The sequence below is a fragment of the Parus major genome, chromosome 20 (assembly GCF_001522545.3).
Source record: "Parus major isolate Abel chromosome 20, Parus_major1.1, whole genome shotgun sequence".
In the NCBI taxonomy this organism is placed as follows: Eukaryota; Metazoa; Chordata; class Aves; order Passeriformes; family Paridae; genus Parus; species Parus major.
This window is the reverse complement of record NC_031788.1, coordinates 7051640-7069981: the sequence shown is the minus strand read 5'-3', so window position 1 is coordinate 7069981 and position 18342 is coordinate 7051640. Positions and strand designations below refer to the sequence as shown.

The 18342-nt window shown below is 44.6% G+C and overlaps 1 protein-coding gene across 1 annotated transcript in view; it reads left to right on the top strand.

Moving 5' to 3' along the window:
* The first annotated feature begins 74 nt into the window (after positions 1–74).
* LOC107213198 (BPI fold-containing family B member 4-like) overlaps positions 75–18342 on the top strand; it is a 41446-nt gene continuing 23178 nt past the window's right edge. Inside the window, exons 1-3 of the mRNA XM_015647307.3 lie at positions 75–15060; positions 15818–16229; positions 17417–17495. The gene's annotated coding sequence lies outside the window, so the exon portion shown is untranslated. The remainder of the gene's footprint in view (positions 15061–15817; positions 16230–17416; positions 17496–18342) is intronic.

The window sequence follows — 18342 nt, the reverse complement described above, 5'->3', positions numbered from 1 at the left end:
CTCAGTCATCTCATAGGCTGTCTGGTGGAATGTCCTTTCACAGGAGCAGGCTCAGGGGTGGGAGTTGAGGGCATCTTGTCAAGGATAAGGCTGGAATTGCTGCTCACAAGGGAAAGGTATTTTTTTGCAGGAGGGAGTGTAAACTCAAAGGGCTGTACCATAGATTTCAGGCCAGTCTGATGCAGAGACCACATCCTGTGCCTCTAGTCCTGTCCTAGTACAAGAAAAAGGGGATAATAACATGAGCTGTCATTGCAGGTTACTGGCAGAGGAGAGGGAATTTGTGTCAGGACAGCTGAGGAATTACTGATCTTCTAATGTGAAGAAAGTGAGGTGAGATGGAGCCATGGCCAATTCATAATAACCACCTCTGGTTAATTGCAGTGAAATGGCAGCAGGTGGAGGGAGTGCAGCTCTGCCCTGGTGATGCTCTGAATGCAGGGAGTGAATCCAAAGCATGATCTGCAGGAAGGAGACCTGAACGACCTCCTGAGTGCGATCACTGGGGGTGAGATGTGCCTGGGCAGGTTGGTTCCACACAGGAATTCTGTTTGGAGAGGTGATGGGCCTGGAGTCAGTGGAAAGAGGGATGTTAAAGGTGTGATCAGAGAACGTGGTGGGTGTATATGGGAGTAGAAATTCGAGAAGTGATGAGGGAAGAGGATAAATCTGTGTCAGAACAAAATTGTGCTGTGGAGTGGCACAGGGAATACTGCAAAGGTGTCTGGTGTGGGCAAACAGCTCTAGAGAGGAAGGAAGGAAGAGTGCTCTGTTCTGTGGCTAGAGAGGAGGGATGGCTGCACAAGCTCTGGGCAGGACAGCGTGGTCCTGCTGTGCCATGGGAAGGGAGCTGGGTTTGATATGGGCAAAATCCAGCCAAAGAGAGGCAAAGCAAATGGGGTTTCTCTCTGGAGTAACACCTGTTAAGCTGAAGATTCAGGCTCTTGGGAAGACAGTGGTCTTCTTGAGGCTCTGCAGATATAATAAAGATTGTCAATAAGACAATCTTTATTATCCACTTAATATTTTCCTTTTCTTTTTAGTAGAGAAGGAACAAAGTTAAACTAAACTGAAACTCCTAAGACCAAAAAGAAAGTTTTCAGAAGGCAACCCCAGCTTTGAGGAGGCAAAGGTTGCTCTCTGTAAAAATGATTCTTTTTTTCAACACAGCTGTTTGGCTTTGTGAACTGTGGCCTTCAAATAATATATATTTAACTTTGATATATACTATTATAGATGTAAATATTTACTTAAACAATATATAAATATTGAAACAGTATGACAACATACAATATTATTAAATATTATATATAGCTATGTTATATACATTTCTATTATTTATATATAAATATATATATACATTTATATATGAAAAATTCTTTTGTCTGACCTGTCAAAGCTGGAGGACACAGGAACTGGTGTAATTTTTGTGTTCAAGTCCAACAGATGTTTTGAGGACATTTTCCTCTCGAAAATATTTCATAAAATGGTTGCCTGTCAATCTTCTCTGACTCTGATTTTGTCCCCAGGGTATGCATAAGGATGAATGGACATTCAGGAGGCATTAAATCTCAGTGGACAGCATGGATATAAATCTTAACATGTCCAAAGCTCTGCAGGTTGATATTTATGGAGTGATGAGCAGATGAGATTAAAATGAGGGATGGTGGAGGTGGGTCCGTTTCCAAGACCTGAAGAAAAACCTGTGTTTAATCTTGGCTTTTCACTCAAGGAAGGGTTTTCTGGGAGAGCAGGGAGGGAAATGGCAGGAGAGGTTTGTGACAGTGGCTGTCAGGATGAGGGGAAGCCCCACAGCAGTGGTGGGAGCTGGGGCAGCCACCCTGGAGCCTCTCCCTGTGAGCTGTGGATGCACAGGGAGGTGGGAACAGATGGAATGTGCTGCTGCAAGGGTGAGTGGCACCACAGCAAGTGACAGCCATCCCACACAGTGCTGCAACGTGGGACACCATGAGCTGGTGGTAACTGGTTTCCCTCTGTTTCAGGTAAGGCTGATTTGTGTAAAGCATCTTCACACTGCCAGGAGCTGTGAGGGCTTACCTGGGGCGGTAAAGCTTTGCAAGCAGAGTGGCAGAATGAGTGACCTTGTAAAAATCTCTGAATTGTTTGGGTTTAAAAAGCCCTCCAGGACTATTGAGTCCCACAGTACTGCCAAGGCCACCACTTAAACCATGTCCCCAAGTGCTACATCCACACAGCTTTGTAGTTCCTCCAAGGATGGGACTCCACCACTGCCCTGGGTCACCCTGTCAGGGAAGAAATTTTCCCTAATACCCAACCTAACCTTCCCCTGGCACAATTGGAAGTAATTTCCAGCACATTTACTGTACTGTCCCTTCCTTTCTGCAGGATACAGTGATGAGATTCCCTGTGCTGTCAAACCCCATGTGATCAATTCAGGAATCAGACTGTTTTTTAGTCAAGGAAACTCTGACAGAGGTCAATGACTGCCTTTCACAGATACCTCTCATGCTCAACACGAGGAAAATGCTATTTCTGATCACTTACAGTAAACAACAAACTGAGTGGGAAACATCACTGGAAATACTTGAGGAAATGAATTTCCTCTCCTCCTAATTTGTGATATACTTCTTATGAAAAATGTTCCTTTGCTTCCTCCTTCAAACATTCAATATTTAAAGGAAATAGCATTTAGAATGAGGCTTCCAGTAGTAAAGCAAGATAACAGCTGCAACCTGTGATTTTCTTTTCAACCAATTTAGGTAAGTTTAGATTAGTGAGTGGTAATCACAATGCAAATTTAATACTTCAGAGTTACATAGTGGTTTGTTCTATGTGCAAGATCACTGTAGATATGTTTGCAAACTGGAAAGCATCGTGTCCAAACAGTCAATTTAAAAATAACTGTTTGTCATACCTGTCTAGGTGTGTAATGGCCATGAACTGCACCATTCAGGCTTCTAATAAATGGTTTGGAAACTCTGGAAGTGTGCCGCAGGGTTCTTTTGGGGTTCGCTTTTGGTACTTCTGTTACAGCCTGCCATGTTTATGATCTTTTTTCCTCAGTTATGAATTACCTGGTTAAGTCTAGGTCTGAATTTACAATGCTTGTTTTCACAGGTTTGAATGGGTTCTGCAGGCAATGAAAGAAATTATAGATCATATTAACAATAGAGACATTGATGGCACTTTCTGAAGGCTGACACTGGCTGTGATGCTTCACAGCCTGGCTAATGACATTGTCCTCTGAGATGAAAGATGAAGCTGAAGGAGTAGCAGTTGCAGAAGTAATTTCCTGATGTATTAAAAAAAAAAAAAGGTGAAAAAAAAAAGGAAGAAAAGGAGCACCATTTGTTACCAGTGGTAGGCAGTGGTTTGGTTTTTTTTTTTCATGGCCATTCTTCCACAGTTCCTCCTGTGAGCACCACAGAACCTCAGTAAGTAATTCTGCTCCCCTTGGTGCTGTGCACATCATGTCACTGTCTGTCCTGCAGGATATGTCTGGGCTATGTGCAGCCCAAATTCAGAAGCAGGGATCTCATGCTGGAAAGCCATTCTGACTCATTCTGAGGCCCAGCCCTGCACCCAGAGCTGCTGGGATTTGTCTTCCACTTTAACTGGTTCTCTTGTGCTGCCAGGAAATGTGTCTGCTCCTTAAGCATTCATTTCTCCATCAAATAGAAAACATGAGCATCCTCCCTGATGGAACTGGCTTAATAAACCAGTTCTTCATTTAAGAATGTCTCTTATGAAGTAATAGATTGGGTGATAAATGACTCCTTCAAATGGGTTCTCTTTTGGGTTTAACCAGTCTGGTTAGGCTATTGTATGTGAGACCATGAATGTAGAAGATTGTGCCTGTTACAAAGGCAAATCAGGGTATAAGTTATGACAGCTATTCTCCTTCATGGGGTGTGGATTTAGAGGTAAAATTGCCTATTCAGGAAGATTGAAAGAACTGAGGTTAATCCAACCTGGAGAAAGACTGCACTGGGGCTGTAGGAGGAGACTAAAGTTGTGAGAGCCTCTTGTAAAAACAGTCTATGTCCATGGTGAAATGAACTCATGGAATTAAATTCCACATTGAACACTTTTTTTTCCTTTACTAAAGTCAGGGCAGGACTAGAGCAAGAATTTCTAAGGAAAGTGCAAAAGTTGATAGACATTTAGCAGAAGGATAAAGATTCCAACTGCACCATAAGTAGGTGTTGGATTCCATCCCCCCCTCTGCTGCTGAGAGAGAATCCATTCTTGATTCTGTGCTTAAAAACTAAACATTTCTGATTCTTTAGGGATTATAAAGGCTTTCAGTGAGGTGAAATATGATGATATGAGATAGCCCTTTTCCTACTTCATTCAATTCCCAGCTTTTTCCTTGTACCTCTCTCTTCTTCATCCAGAGTGGGACTCTGAGGAGATTTCAGGGTTTGCACACTGGGTGCTGAGATAGCATTGTCACAAGGTGGGAGTGTGCATGGATTTGATATGTCTGAGACCAATACTTTTCCTTTGCATTGCTGCCCTTTAGGAACTGAAATGGAGAAAAAACAATTTTTCATTAATTTCCTAGGAGGTTCTGTTTAAACAGAATCATCCTCGCTTAGGTTCCTGCTGGCTGAGTGAAGTTCTAGGCTGAGCACAAGGTCACAAGGTTGGATTTTGGAGAGGTGCAATTGGACCCTTGATTCCTGTTTCACTCCTTTTTGGCATCAGTGAGCTTCAGCCTAACATTCTTTATGGAGTTTTTTTTGAACTTTTAGTTTGTCTCTAAAGGTTATTGTGGCTGAAAAGCATTTGACTTACGGCTCTTTTGGGACAGAGCTCATCCAAGAGCAGAGGCACGAGGAAACCTGTTTGTCACTTGAGGTGACAGTGAAGTGTGGAGAGGCAGATGGTGGCAGCTTTGCCTGAATTCTGAAAACAACCTGTTTGTTCTCTGCATCCTGGGGACATTAATCAAGGGCTACATCAAAAAATGTGGGTCTGAGCAATGTCAGGGAACTATTGCCCAGAGAAGCTGTGACTGCCCCATTCCTGGAAGTGCTCAAGGCCAGGTTGGATGGGGTTTAGAGCAACTTGGTCTGGTAGGTGTCCCTGACCATGAAACTAGCTGAGGTTTGAGGTTCCTTCTAACCCAAACCCGACAGTAATTCTGTGATATTTACAAAAATTTCTGTTCTGAGTGGACATGCAGTGTCCTTTTCTTGGAAGTCAAAGGAATGTTGCCTTTGTCAGCTGGTTTGTGATTTAGGGATGTTACCAGCACATCCAATACCCTGCATGCCGTGAAAATGGCTGTGGTTGCCTGAGGTTAAAAGTGTGTGAAGCCACTGTGGTGTTACTCCTGTGTCACAGGGTCTCCCTCTTCAGACTTGGCACCGAATTCTTTGATATCTGTGACAACAAATGTGTCAGGATCTCCTCCCTCACTGGAGGGACAGCTGTGCCAGGGCCTTGGATTATGGGTGGGATGCTGCTCCAAAGGGGTAAACGCCTCCTTTACACCAGGGCTTTGGGAGTCTGTGCCTCCCTTCTGGAAAGGGTTCCCTGAGGGAGCATTCCCTGGTGTAAACCAATTCTGGCAGCTCCTGAGAACTCTGCAAATTTCTTACTCATGGAGTATTTCAGGTCACCACTCATTTCTCATCTGTGCTTTGCAGGTTATAAGTTTATTTAATTCTTTATTATTTTCTGCAAAATGATATGTGGAGACAATTAAATATATCTAAAATATATTTATTAAATAAAAATTATGTTTATCAATCATTTGTAGCTTTCTTCCAGGCTTACAGCTATGCATTTATCTCTGGCCAGGAGACAGTCTTTCACAGATTCTCTCCAAGAGCTCTGGACTTTGAAGGCCTCATGTAAGACTGTAGCAAACTGTTATTGCGGCTGTGTCTCAGATGGGCTGTGAATCTGCTCTATAAAATTGTCCTTGGATATTTTTATTGCTCATAAGATACTGGCATACCATAAATATGGATAGCAGTGGATCAGTGGTACTCCTACTGCTCTCCTTGCCTTGTGCCTTCCCATATTGAAATGGGAATTGTACTTTGCTGCTGATGCTCCTGCTGCTGTCCCTGGGAGATGGTGGCTGCACCCCAGGCCAGCTCTGGAGAGCAGGGCCTTGGTCGTGATCCTTCTGTAGCTCTGGGCTCTACCCAGTCTTGGCACTGTCCCTGGAGGCTCGTGGGTCCTCACTCAACCTTTGCTCTCCGGGGTGTAGTGGGGAATCCTGGGGGAATGTTGCTGCTCTCGTGGCCTTTCTTCAGTGCCAGGGATGCACCTACAGCTTCTGTCTGTCCCAAACCTCTGTATGCACAGAAATGCTGTAACTCCTCTATTCCCCTTTGGCTTTTATTCTGTTTTTCCTTTCAGTGGTCATTCCCCTCCATTCCCTCCTGCTCTCTGCTTTCCCTCAGACTCACCTGGTAGTGTTTATGTCCTGCTGGACTCTCCTGAAGAAGCAGAAGCAGTGGACTAAACCAAATGGCCTCCCCTGCCATATCCTGCCCCAAAAGCAAGGAATTGACAGCCACTGAGGCTCCAACCACAACATTGTTCCGTGAGATCCTTCCTCTTTTACACCTTGGGAACTGGTGCCACCAGATAAAGTTCATTCCTCAGCTCGGCCTTGTCTCCTGCTCAGCCACTGATAAAATCCGTGGTGCTTCCTTTGCTCCCATTCAAATCACAGGCAGGCTCCTGCAGGACAGGATCTGTGTTTCAGATCTGGGGCTTCTCCACTGCTCATTGGAACCAGGCCATGCTGCTTGGGGTTTTAACATCCAAGTTAAACATTCTCATACCAAACTTTCCCCCCATTTGAATTTCCCTTTTCCATTTTTTCCCACCTCCTTTTTTAAAAAAAAAATAAGAAAATCCACATTCCTTGATTTTGTCTCTCTTTATTTGCATCTCATTCCTGTTTCTTACTTTTTCCCTTTCTGGCTCTGCATTCTCCCATTCCCTTTCTGTGCTGTTTTCAACCAGCTCCCAAAAGCTGATGAGGTCCAGCAAGGAGACAGCCCCATGGTTGCTGTTTAAGATGCTGGAAACTGTCCAAACAGGGGTCTGGATCTGGGCTGCCATAAAGTTGGGAGGCTGTGTTGTTTGTGCAGTTTTCCTTGCTGTTTCCTCCCTGTTTTCCCTCTCTGGGCTCTGCTGTTCAGCAACACAGGCTGAACAATGTGTGCCTGGGAACCGAGGGTCTCTGCAGGGGTTTCTCCTGTCCAAACAGTTTTGCAATAACAAAAGATGTGAATGTTAAATCACTGCTTCCAAGAGTCCAAAATCCTGGTTGCCAGCTCCTAAATGGCTGGGTTTGATGCTGGTGGATAGGGTAATGTTGAGCCTTCTGTGGCTGTCATGGTTTATTTATCAGTAAATTTCATGTTATCTTACTTAAAAAATCCTTCTTGTGGATCTTCTCTGGCATCTGGATGGATGGACTCCAGGGAAATGACATGGGCATGTGGAGGCTGCTTTGCATGTGGGCTTGTTGCCTTTCTCTCTGAAAAAGTAATTTTTCTGTGCTGCCAAACTTGTGTTTTTTAAACCCACAGCCCCTGGTGGGCCCTGGGTGTGCAGGACTGAGCTCGATGTTGGTGTTACACTGCCACTGTGTAAACCTGGCTTCTTTTACTCTGACAAATGAATTTAATGATGTTTCTGCTTGTGGCTGTAGCAGAAGAGGATTTCCACCAGGTGGTAATGTTGGGCTTTGGTTTGTGCTCTGACCAGCCTGAGGTTTGTATAAAGCTTTCAGTGAAGGAGCTGGGAAATGGGATTATATGGTGGGATTAACCCAGGTCATCTCTGCAGATATTTTTGGGTTTGTTTTGTTATTTGCACATAAGCTTTGCATATGGGGGAATTTCAGCCCATGAGTGGCTTGCAAATTCTTGACTACTCACAAATATTTAGAATTTGACTGTTTAAATTGTTTCTTTGGACCCCTGTTGCTGCTGTTAATATGTACTCGTGGATCCTTTCAAACCACAGGTCATTTTGGGTTTTTTAGGAGCAGAGCAAGCCTGGAAGGGTGCTGCAGGGCCAGAGCTGCTCCTCAGCCACCCCCACGTTGTGCCCCATGGCAAAGGAATGGAACAAAGGTCAAAAGAGCTGCCTCTTAGAAATGCCTTTTCTGTTTTCAAAGCAGTTTTCTCTAGTGGAAGGAGGCACTAATTTCCAGGTGTTTTGGTACATGGCTAAGGTGTGAGCTTCTTGCGTCTTCTCAAAGCCAAAATTTGATCTTGGGCTTTAATCAGTTGTCCCTGTGCTACCTTTCCCACCTGTGCTTACAGCATTCACTTCATCTTTCACTTGTTTTTAGCAGAAACTGTGCTTCTTCCATTAGAGTGCCAGGTGCTGCTGAACTTGAGAGCACTGCTGGGTGTCTGAGCATCCTGCTCAGGGGGTTGTCCAGGACCTGTAAACCAGAGGAATCCCCCATCCCTCCTGGCAAACAGCCTGTTTTCTCCTGGTTATTCCCATTCCTTGGCAGGTTGTGGTGAGCAGCTGCTCCACGAGGCTGGCAGGCCTCTGCAAGCACCATCACTTACACTGACAGGCTGTTATTTTTCTATTAGGACTCTCTGATTTTAGGTTGTAAATCACTGACTCGCCAGAGCCCAGGCCTGGCTGCTGTTCTGTCCAAGGGATTGCATGAAGAGCAGCTGCATTTCACTTCTGCTTCCCAGTTTTTCCTGCTTGCAGCAGGAGCACGTGATGCATCCTTCTCCAGTGTGACCCTTTCCAAATCTTGTTTCTCTGCTGCCTTTTCTGTATGGATTATGGAATCATGCATCTTTGTTTTTCCTTCTCCTTGCAGTTTTTAACAGCTCCCAAAATTCTACTGCCTCCCACTGCAAGAGGAGATTTCCTCTTTCTCCCATATTCCTCAGAAAAGAGTGCCAGCTCTGTGCCAGGTTTCTCTGGTCTTCCTTCTGGAAGCAGAGATTTGCACAGCATTTGGATGGAAAGAAGGCCAGGAATGGCCCTTGCTCTCTGAAATCTTGTTTAACCTGGACGTGAATCTAATTGATTGAGCTTCACAGTCTAAATCTGTTTAGGTCAGGAATTTGTCTGTGACCACTGCAGAGATTCAAAGTTCGGATATTTTTATAAATTCCTCTCCTCTATTCCTTTCTTTGCCTTGCCTTTTTTTAAATCTAACCTCTCCCCTTTAATATTCTCCATTTTCCATAATTTTCCCTATTGTGCCCTCTTGATTTGCCCTGGAATTCCTGTCCTCCATGCAGCCTGTCAGATACAGGGACCTGTCCCACACAGGCTTGGCTGAGGATCTGCTCCTTGGCTCATGCCCTGCTGTCATTGTCATGCAGAGCTGGATATTTTCTCTGCTCATAGGCCATCAGTGATTGCTTTACAGAAAGGCATCCTCTGTTTTGATGGTTCCCCAGAGATGAATTTATTGGCAAGACACCATAAAAGTTCTTTTTTCTCCATTCTGCAGCTGAAACTGAACATGCTCGTAGTGCCTATTATTTCTGGCACTTGCTGTTTTATTAGTAATATTGAGATTTGTGTCTTAATCAGTCAGTTGATGCTGGTCAGCATTCATGGCTGTACTGCTCTAGTAGGAGGGCAGAATTGTGATAAGATTGATATAAATTTCTGCAGTGTCTGCTATATTGAGCCCATATTCTGTCAGGCTTCTCTTGTAACCTTAAAAATAATTAAGCAGCCTCCATGCAATTAGTTTTTCTGCCTCCCGATTCCTTGTCTTTTTGGCCTCAGGATGTTTGTAGCATGTTAATGTGGTTTTTCCTGGGCTGTACTTGATGGATCACTTTTGTCTGCAAATAATTCCTGGCAGGAATATGTTGGATCGCTGTCCTGTTGCTGATGCTGGTTCCAGTGCAGTGAGCAATTTCGTGTGCCCCACCTTCCCGGTGGCAGAGGGACATGGGTGAGAGGAGAAATCCCCAGTGTGCCTGCAAGGAGTTAATGATTTAGACTCTGCATGACCAGGATTTCAGTATGTGCTGGGCTTTGAGGATCTTTTTCTTCTCACAGGCACCACAGATGGCCTTGGGGCATTCTTTCCTTTCTCCTTTAAAACTGTTACAGAGCTTCCAGTCCCAACAAGCTGCATTTATGGGTCTCCTAATCCAGTTATCGTGCCCCTGCACCTGTCTGATGGCTATCACAGCCTGTCTCCAGCAAGAGCCAGTAATGGGTTGGCTCTTTTTGTACATTAATGGATTTGTCTAATGAATAGTTCTGAGGTCGTACCTTATAAAGGGTTGGTGTGTAGCTGATGGGATCTGGATGTGCTCCATCCTCCTGGGGATGGCTCACCTGAGCCACATGATCTGTCAGGGATGACAAGACATCCTTTGTCAGCCCTGGATGAGCAGTGCAAGGTGCAGGTTTTCCAGCACTGGAAACATGAGCTGATCTCCTGATGGGATCAGGTCTGAGGTGACATCGCTCCAGTCCTGATGGCACAGGTGCCTGCTCCCTCCCTCCCTCCCTCCCTCCCTCCCTCCTGTGTGACATCACCAGCTCTGTCTGCTTGATTCAGACACTCCAGTCACACATTGTCCAGCTCATCAACACCTAAGGGATTTGAAAACTGTTAAATTTGTTTTTCATCAGTGCTGATTAACACATGGAGATGATGTTTGCTGTGTTATGCTTTATCACTGCTTTGCAGTCCAGGCTGTCTCTGGCCTTCTCTGGGCTGGGACCACAGAATATTTGTAGAGGTATTACAGAATCACAAAATATTTGGACCCACAAGGATCATCGAGTCCAGCTCTTAAGTGAATTGGCTGTATGGGGGATTATGGTTTTGGAGAAGTGCCCACTAGAAACTAGAGCTGGAGAGTGATAGGAAGGTATCCAAATAAAAGCAGCATGCATGTTAATAGTGTTCCAGCAGCAAAGAACAAGCAGAATAAATGGGCCGTGTTTCTAAGAAATATTTTGACTTCCAGAAGGCTGAAACTTGAGTTAAATCTACTCACTTGCACATCAAAACATAAACAGCTTGGTGTGGAACAAATCTCCTGCCACATCAATGGAACAAATTTAGATTAAAGCTCTGATCATGACTCAGTGCTCTGATGTACATGTTCAGAATCTCTTCCAGCTTCCAGAGGCATTGCCAGCACCTGAGTGGGGCTGTTGTTTGCAAATGCAAGATGCTGTTTGCCATGCATTTCCCCAAACAGTTGATTTTGAGGGAAGTAGGGGGGGAGTTCATATTCTTGGTATTTTAGTGAATATTGTTTGGATGTGGAGCTTGTCCTGTGCTGAGCTGATGGCTCTGTTCTGTTCCCTGTGGAGCCATTAGAAGCTGACTCCAATGGAAATGCTGCAGCCATCCCACCACACATGTCCCTAAACAAGAGATTTGACTTTTCTGAATGCTTTTAGTAGTGGATTCTGTTTCTCTTAGTGCTCTTGGAGCCAATGGGTGGTATTAAATGCAGCATACTTAAAAATAGTAGAAAAAAACAATACAGGCTTTCATGATGAAACACAACTGATTTCCAGTGCTCAGACAGTTACTGAGAATCCAGAGAAATCCATCAGAAATAGTCAAAAGAAACAGAAAGTTTTTGTGTGAGCTGCGAGTGCTCTGGGATGAACACGTGCTGGGTGGGCTCTCACAGCCAGACTCCCATTTCCTGTTTTCCTTCTCAGACACTTGCCTTTCCTTGCCATGAAAAGCCCAAAGGAGGACACTGCCCAGGCCAAAAGGCATTTCCCAGAGTGGTTCTGGGCTTTGGTAAGAGCTGGAGGGAGCCAAGACAGGCTCAATCCAAACCCTGCTCAGTGTCCCAGCACTATTGCTGCTTCTCCATGAATCTTGCTCCAAAGCAACACACTTTTTCAGAAGTGAGGAAACATCACCTCCTGGTGTCCTTGCTTCTCTCTCTGCCTTGTCTTGGACAGCAGTATAACATTCTAATTCTGGTTATTTTATATCCCTGTAAAGTTCCTGCAGAATCTGTCTTTGCATGACATTCTCTTATGCTCGAAAACCTTGAAAAGAAGTAATGCCCCTCAAGAAGTGCTGTCAGACTTCAAACATGTTGAATGTACCTCAGATAAAAGCAGGACTGTGATGGTCCATGGGGTGGGATTTGAAGTGTATTAACTTTAGGAATGTGATGATGCTTCTGACATTTGCAGACAACCCCACCAGCAGAAGGTGAAAATGTCAAGATAAGAGCAGATTCTCTCAAGACCAAGAGAGCTGCTGCTAAAATTTTAAGTTGTAACAAAAACAAAATGAGGAAAACTGGCAGAAAAGTCTGAGGAGTGAAGCAGCAGCTGTACAAAAGGTGGGAAGTGTTGGTTCTGTGCTTCAGCCCACCTGCTGGGCACAGAGGAAGGAGAGCAGACAGTACATGAGTCACTGTGTCCTGCCTTCCAGGTGATTTTACAAAAGACGTGAGCAAATCCTGGCATGACCATCCTCATCGTCAGCACTGAGGAAGGCTGTGGTCCTGCTCCATCAGTGGAGGGGGAAGGAGGAGATCTAATATTCTTGGTCTAATATTTGCTGTGAATTACAATCATTTGATATTGCTGTCCACTGCTGAAGTGATCAAAGTCCTCCTTTTTATTTTCATTTTTTTTTCCTCCCTGCAGATCACTTTCTTGCTGTTTCTTAAAGTTGCAAAGGGTAAACTGTCAAGAACCCCCATAAATCATTGAGCATGTCCTTAGAGAAAGTCTTAATGAATTAATTTTATTTTATCTGTTTAGCAGATTGCCAGTGGTTGGATTTCATCCCTTCAGAGCTCCTGAGATCCTGGAGGGTCACCTGAAGAACATATCCCACATTTTGTATATAAAAAGTCTCAGGCTTATCGTTACTTCAGCAGCAGCTGTGATGTCAGGAGGTTGAAGCTCCTGGGAAGAGAAGCAGGTACAACCCCATGGAATACTCACCTGTTAATAGGAGCTGGTCTTTTGTGGAGTAGAACATTGGTTCTGTGGCAGAATTATCTCACCTGAGCAGATATTTACCTTCCAGTGTTTTCTTAGCTGCTATGACCGGGTTTATAATTAACTTGTGATTTGTTTGTACTCTGTATATTCTTATTTGAAAGTGTGGGAGGACGCCTGGCTCCTACCAAATGGTGCTCTTGGGTCAGTGGTGGGAATTCAGGAGCAGGACTGGAGCCCAGCTGAGGTGCCAGCAGGCCCAGAGCTTGTGCAGACACTGAAAGAGCTGAAGTGAGGCAGGGACAGAGCAACCTGTGGCCCTTAAGGGTCTTTGACAGACCTTACAGTAGGTTAAAAAAAACCCCAAAACATAAATATTTATCTCTGCTTATTTTTAATTGCTTTGTCCCCAAAGAATTAGTTATTTTGGTCTCTAGCTTTTGATCACCTAAGATATTGCAAAGATCTGTGCTCATGAACAAACAAATCTGGGTTCAGCCTCAGTTTAGAGGCAGACACATTTTGGAATTATAGCAAATACAAATTAACTCCAGACTTGCCAAAATACAATTAAAATCAGTGTGAAAATGCTTCAGTTCTTGTCAGCTCACACTATAATTTTTGAGCAGGAATATACTTACAGCCAATCTTCATGTTTGCAATCATTGCAGCTATAAAGACCATTCCCAGATTACACCATTGGGCAGGAGCCACTGCAGCCTTGCCCACTCCTGGCAGGGTTTTTGGGTGCCTGGTGTGGGTGTTCCATCCTCCCAGCAAAAGCAGAGACATTTCTTAAAATAGGTGATTTAGAACCAAAACTCACTGAGAACTGGCTGAGCAGGTTGCTCAGAGCTGACGAGCTGTGCAGACATGACACTGCCTCTTGTCTGAGAAGGAATTCTGTTGAGGGCAGGTACAGGATTGCTGGAAAGAGCAGAGATCTGAGAGTAAGAAAAGGATGAACGAGTGTTGTTATTTTTACCAGTGGCTAAAACATCTCTGCAGTCCTCTCTGGCTTTGTGCCCTTCTTCATTTTGGTTCTGTGGCATTGTGGGTGTTGAGGGTGGTTGTCTGCCACATCTCATGGCTCTGGAGCAGGATGGGGCCACAGGATCTGAGGGATGAGACCCACAGGTGAAATCAGGGCAGTGGGGAGCAGACCTGGCCAGACACATTTTTACAGGGGAACAGCTGGCGTGAAGTGCAAATAAACCATTTGTACAGGCTCATCATCCTTCCTCTGAGCACTTGATCCTTAGAATGCTGGCAGTTTGTTATTTTTATGGCCTAAAATCCCGAGCAGCCGCTCTGCTTGGAGGAAGGTGGAATGTTGGGTGCTGTTCTGCTGATGCCCGTGGGATGCTGAGGCTTTGGGATGAGGTGGCTGGCCAGGGACCTGCAGCAGGAGATGATGGGAGGGCTGGTGGCCCTTCTGTGCCATCACCCTAATTGCCAAGGATGCAGTTGTGTTCCCAGGCATTATTTGGTAATTATACTTAGCAGACCATAGGGGACAATTAGGAAAGCTTAAACATGTGTCAGCTCCCACTTCATCATTTCTGTGAGAACCAGCAAGGCTTGGATTGCAGCTTAAAAAGGGGCAGCCCAGGGGAAGGGGGAGCAGCTCCTCCAGCAAGGCACAGAGGGGCAGCTTTTGGGGGGCAGGTGGTCACCCTGGGAGCCCAAGTCATCTCCATGGTTGTAAGGAAATAAAGGGATGCCTGCAAATGTTTTTAACAAGAAATTCATGTTGCTTTTTCTAATCTAAGTCCAAGCTTTACTCGTGTTGAGCACAAAGGTTAACATCAGTGGTGGAACAGTGCTGTGTACTGTGCCTTGGTTTTTTATTATTTCATGTTTATTGGCTCATTCTAGTGGGGGAGGGCAGGACTTTGGCTTGCAGGTTCAGCTGGGGAGGTCTGCAGGTGACCTTGGCCTTTGCCTGGAGGAAGAGGGGCCCAAGAGGTGCCTCTGGGAAGGTGCATTTGTTCATGGGACTTACATTCTACTTCTCCTAACATTTTAGGGCATTTTTCTGATCTTTTTATGTTCCTCAGCTTTTGCACTGTGGGGGCTGTTTGTATGCAGATCTTATCACTCATCTTCCCAGCACTAAACACACTTTTCTCATCCTTAGAGGTAAGAATAAAGCAACAGGGCGAGGTCTGTAATATCCTATAATGGTAACTATATTATTATGAATGTCTTGTACATAATGATCTTTCCTTGATGATTTGGGGAGTTGAGAATCATAACAGCACATGATGTAACACCTGCACAGGATGAGGAGCAGGATGGGCTGGGTTTCACAAGGCACACCCGGAGTGTCAGTTTGGGTGGCTGCTCTGGGAGCAGCTCCTGCCTGAGCTGGATTTTGGAGTGGGTGTCTCAGGGTAGGACTTCTGGCTTTCTCCCTGCTTAAGGGAGTGTTCCCTGCACAGACTGGAGTGCCTTGAGTGAAAACAGAGATTCATGTGTCTATTTTTTAAGTAAAAATAGAGACTCATGTTACTTAAACATGTACCTCAAATAGCAACCCAGAGCGGCCTTGTAAACTATTTCAGTCCCTGAAATCACGGATGTTGGGTGGGTTACTCCACAGCAAAGCTGGGATTCAGCCCAGGACCTTAGGAAACACACCCTGGCAGTGCTGGTGGTGGGGCTGGCAGCTGGGATCTCCCTGGATCCAAGCCCTGGATCTGGGCAAGGATTTGGAGCAGACTTTGGGCTGTGACCTTGGCCTGGTGTGCTCCGGGGGAGAGGAGCAGGGTCCATCTGCTTGCTGAGGCTGCCCTCTCCTGAGGCAGCGCCTAAAAAACACTGAATTGGGCTCCAGTCGTCTCCTGACGATTTCTCTAATTACTCTTGTCTGCTAATGGTTTGTTTTGTTCCACAGAAGTTTCTCCTTGTCTGCAGCAGTGTGGACAGGAGAGTGGCAGCACGTTAAGCATCAACATCCCTTTTAAGTTACAAAGCGAGCACAGCTTGTTTCTGATGACATCCCCTGGAGCCAAGACCAGGAGAAGAGGGATTTCTCTCACTCAGCTCCGTGATGCATCCCTGGAGCATCTGCTCCTGAAACACCTTTCACAAAGCCTCCAGTGAGACAGCCAGAGGACTGGACAAAGGCCCTGGTTTGTGTCCCTGGCTGTGAGAATGTCACCTGTGGGAGCTCTGCACACCCCGAACCCTCCCCGTGTTCGAGCAGCGTGTTCCCCTCTGTGGCCCAGCTCTGCAGCAGCAGATCTGTGCTCTGTCTGTGCTGCTAATGAATATCAGCCTCTCTGAAACCAAGTGTGACAGCCCAGGTGAGACCCTGCCACCTCCAAAAGGAAAACAATTAGGCCTGGCCTTCTTCCTGACTTACGCTTAAATCTCTGAGCCTGAAATGCAATAACATTTTCATGTTTCCAGCTGCTTCTCCGTTGGACATAGGAGCTGCTGAACCATAGAAATTGTAAATGCTGCTTCTTTTCAGGTGTACTTGTGTTCCTGGTGCTTTCCTGATCAGTCGGGGTGTTTGCTGTGGGCTGCAATGCTGTGGGCACCCCGTTTGCAATGTGCCTGTTCCAGCTGCACTCACACCTGCCAGCAGCTCCAGGAGCCATGGTGGACTGAACACCAATCCAATTACTGAACACTAATTGTTTAGACAAGTTTACTGTGTTTTGAAATGCTGCCCTAAAGTGAAAAACTTATGGGAAAGGAGGAAGGAGGGAATGGACTAAGTTCTTTATACACACACACCCCCACCCACATATATATATATACACACATTTATATAAATATATATATAGGTAAAATATGTATTATACAAATATTATATATTTTATATACAATTTATTTTATATGCTATATAATATAGTATATTATATAAAATATACATTATACCTATATAATATATAATGTATAAACAATATCTATAATATAAAATATGCATTATATATAATATTACATATTATATATATATACATATGCATATAAATATATATATACACTCACACACATATATCCATAAAATACCCCCCGAAGTGGCTGTCACCATCCAGATATGTGAACAGTTAATTGTGTCAGTACTGAAGCTTAGGCATGTAAACGTTCGCATTCATCCTAATCTGCCTCCTTATTTTCTCTTGAATCAGTTGGCTGATATTTCTGATTTGATTTTGTCTGTAAATTGCTGAATCTCTGTTATCTAAATATAACTTTGAGATCAGCTATAAAATGTCCGTGTCTCATGGTGCATGCAGTCTTTAAAAGTTGATTGGAGGGGCTGTGTTGATTGAGAGCCAAGCTCGCTTTTTTAAACTGGACTGAGAGGTTTTTTAAACAAATATCTCTTATATATCAAGTAAACGTGTTTTGACACCTAATTAAGTTAATTTAGGTGGTTTAGTGTAGTTCAGCAGCAGCTCAAAATCATGGTCTTCCACCTGGGCTGATATATTGATTCTTCTGGCGTTCCCTCCATAAATCTCCTTCTGTTTCTCTGCAGCTGTAATTGCGTTTCAGAAAGGAGAAAACACGTGTGTGCCCAAGCCACCCATAATTACTGCTCTGAAATGCCTGGGGAGGTAAGTGTGAGCTCGGTGTCTGAAGTTTCACAACAATTTCCTGACATTTTCTGGGAGCCGCTGTGTGAGAGCAGCTCCCCGGGGCTGGGCCAGGCGGGGGACAAAGTGTGACACTGCCAGAACTCTTTCCCACCAGCTCCTGCTAACGTGGCAGTGGTGTGCAAAGCCTTTCTCCAGCAGCCCTCCCTCCTGCTGGATGACACGGGGGAGGATGGCAGCGAGGTGCTCTTGTGACTGGCCTAGAAGGTCATCTTCTGTTTTTCAGATGAACCTCCTTCAACATCCCTTAGGAGCTTTTGTTCTGGAAATCAATTGCAAGTCCCCAAGGATGTTTTCTTTCCTGATTGCTCCTTATACAAAACTGAAATTATATAAGCCAAGAGGGTCTTTATTTTTCTTGTTTTGTGGGTTTTTTTTTTTTTGGTTGGTTGGTTTTGGTTGTTTTTCTTTTTTAAATTCCCCTTTTGGAGCAGTCCAAGTGCCTGTTCTTTGCTGAAGCAATTGCATATTGTATTTGTGTTGATTCCTAAAAGTCAAGCTGGGCATTACAAACCTTGCATATTTACAACCATCAGTTTGGTTCTTAGGCTATGCTGTTCATGTGCCAAAACAATGTTTATGTATATTGTATGAAAATGTAGTTGTCTGGGGGAGTGAGCAGTAAAATTCCAAAGCTCTGATGTGTGTTTCTGCCTACACCTGACCCGGGTCTGTTTATCTCCAGATGATGCACCAAATCCATCTGTTTCTCCACATTGAAATAAGATAATTTTACTAAGAATTGACTAAAGGCAGTCTGTTGTCGCTGGGGTAACAGTTCTGTGTCATAACTGCACATCTGCTTTAG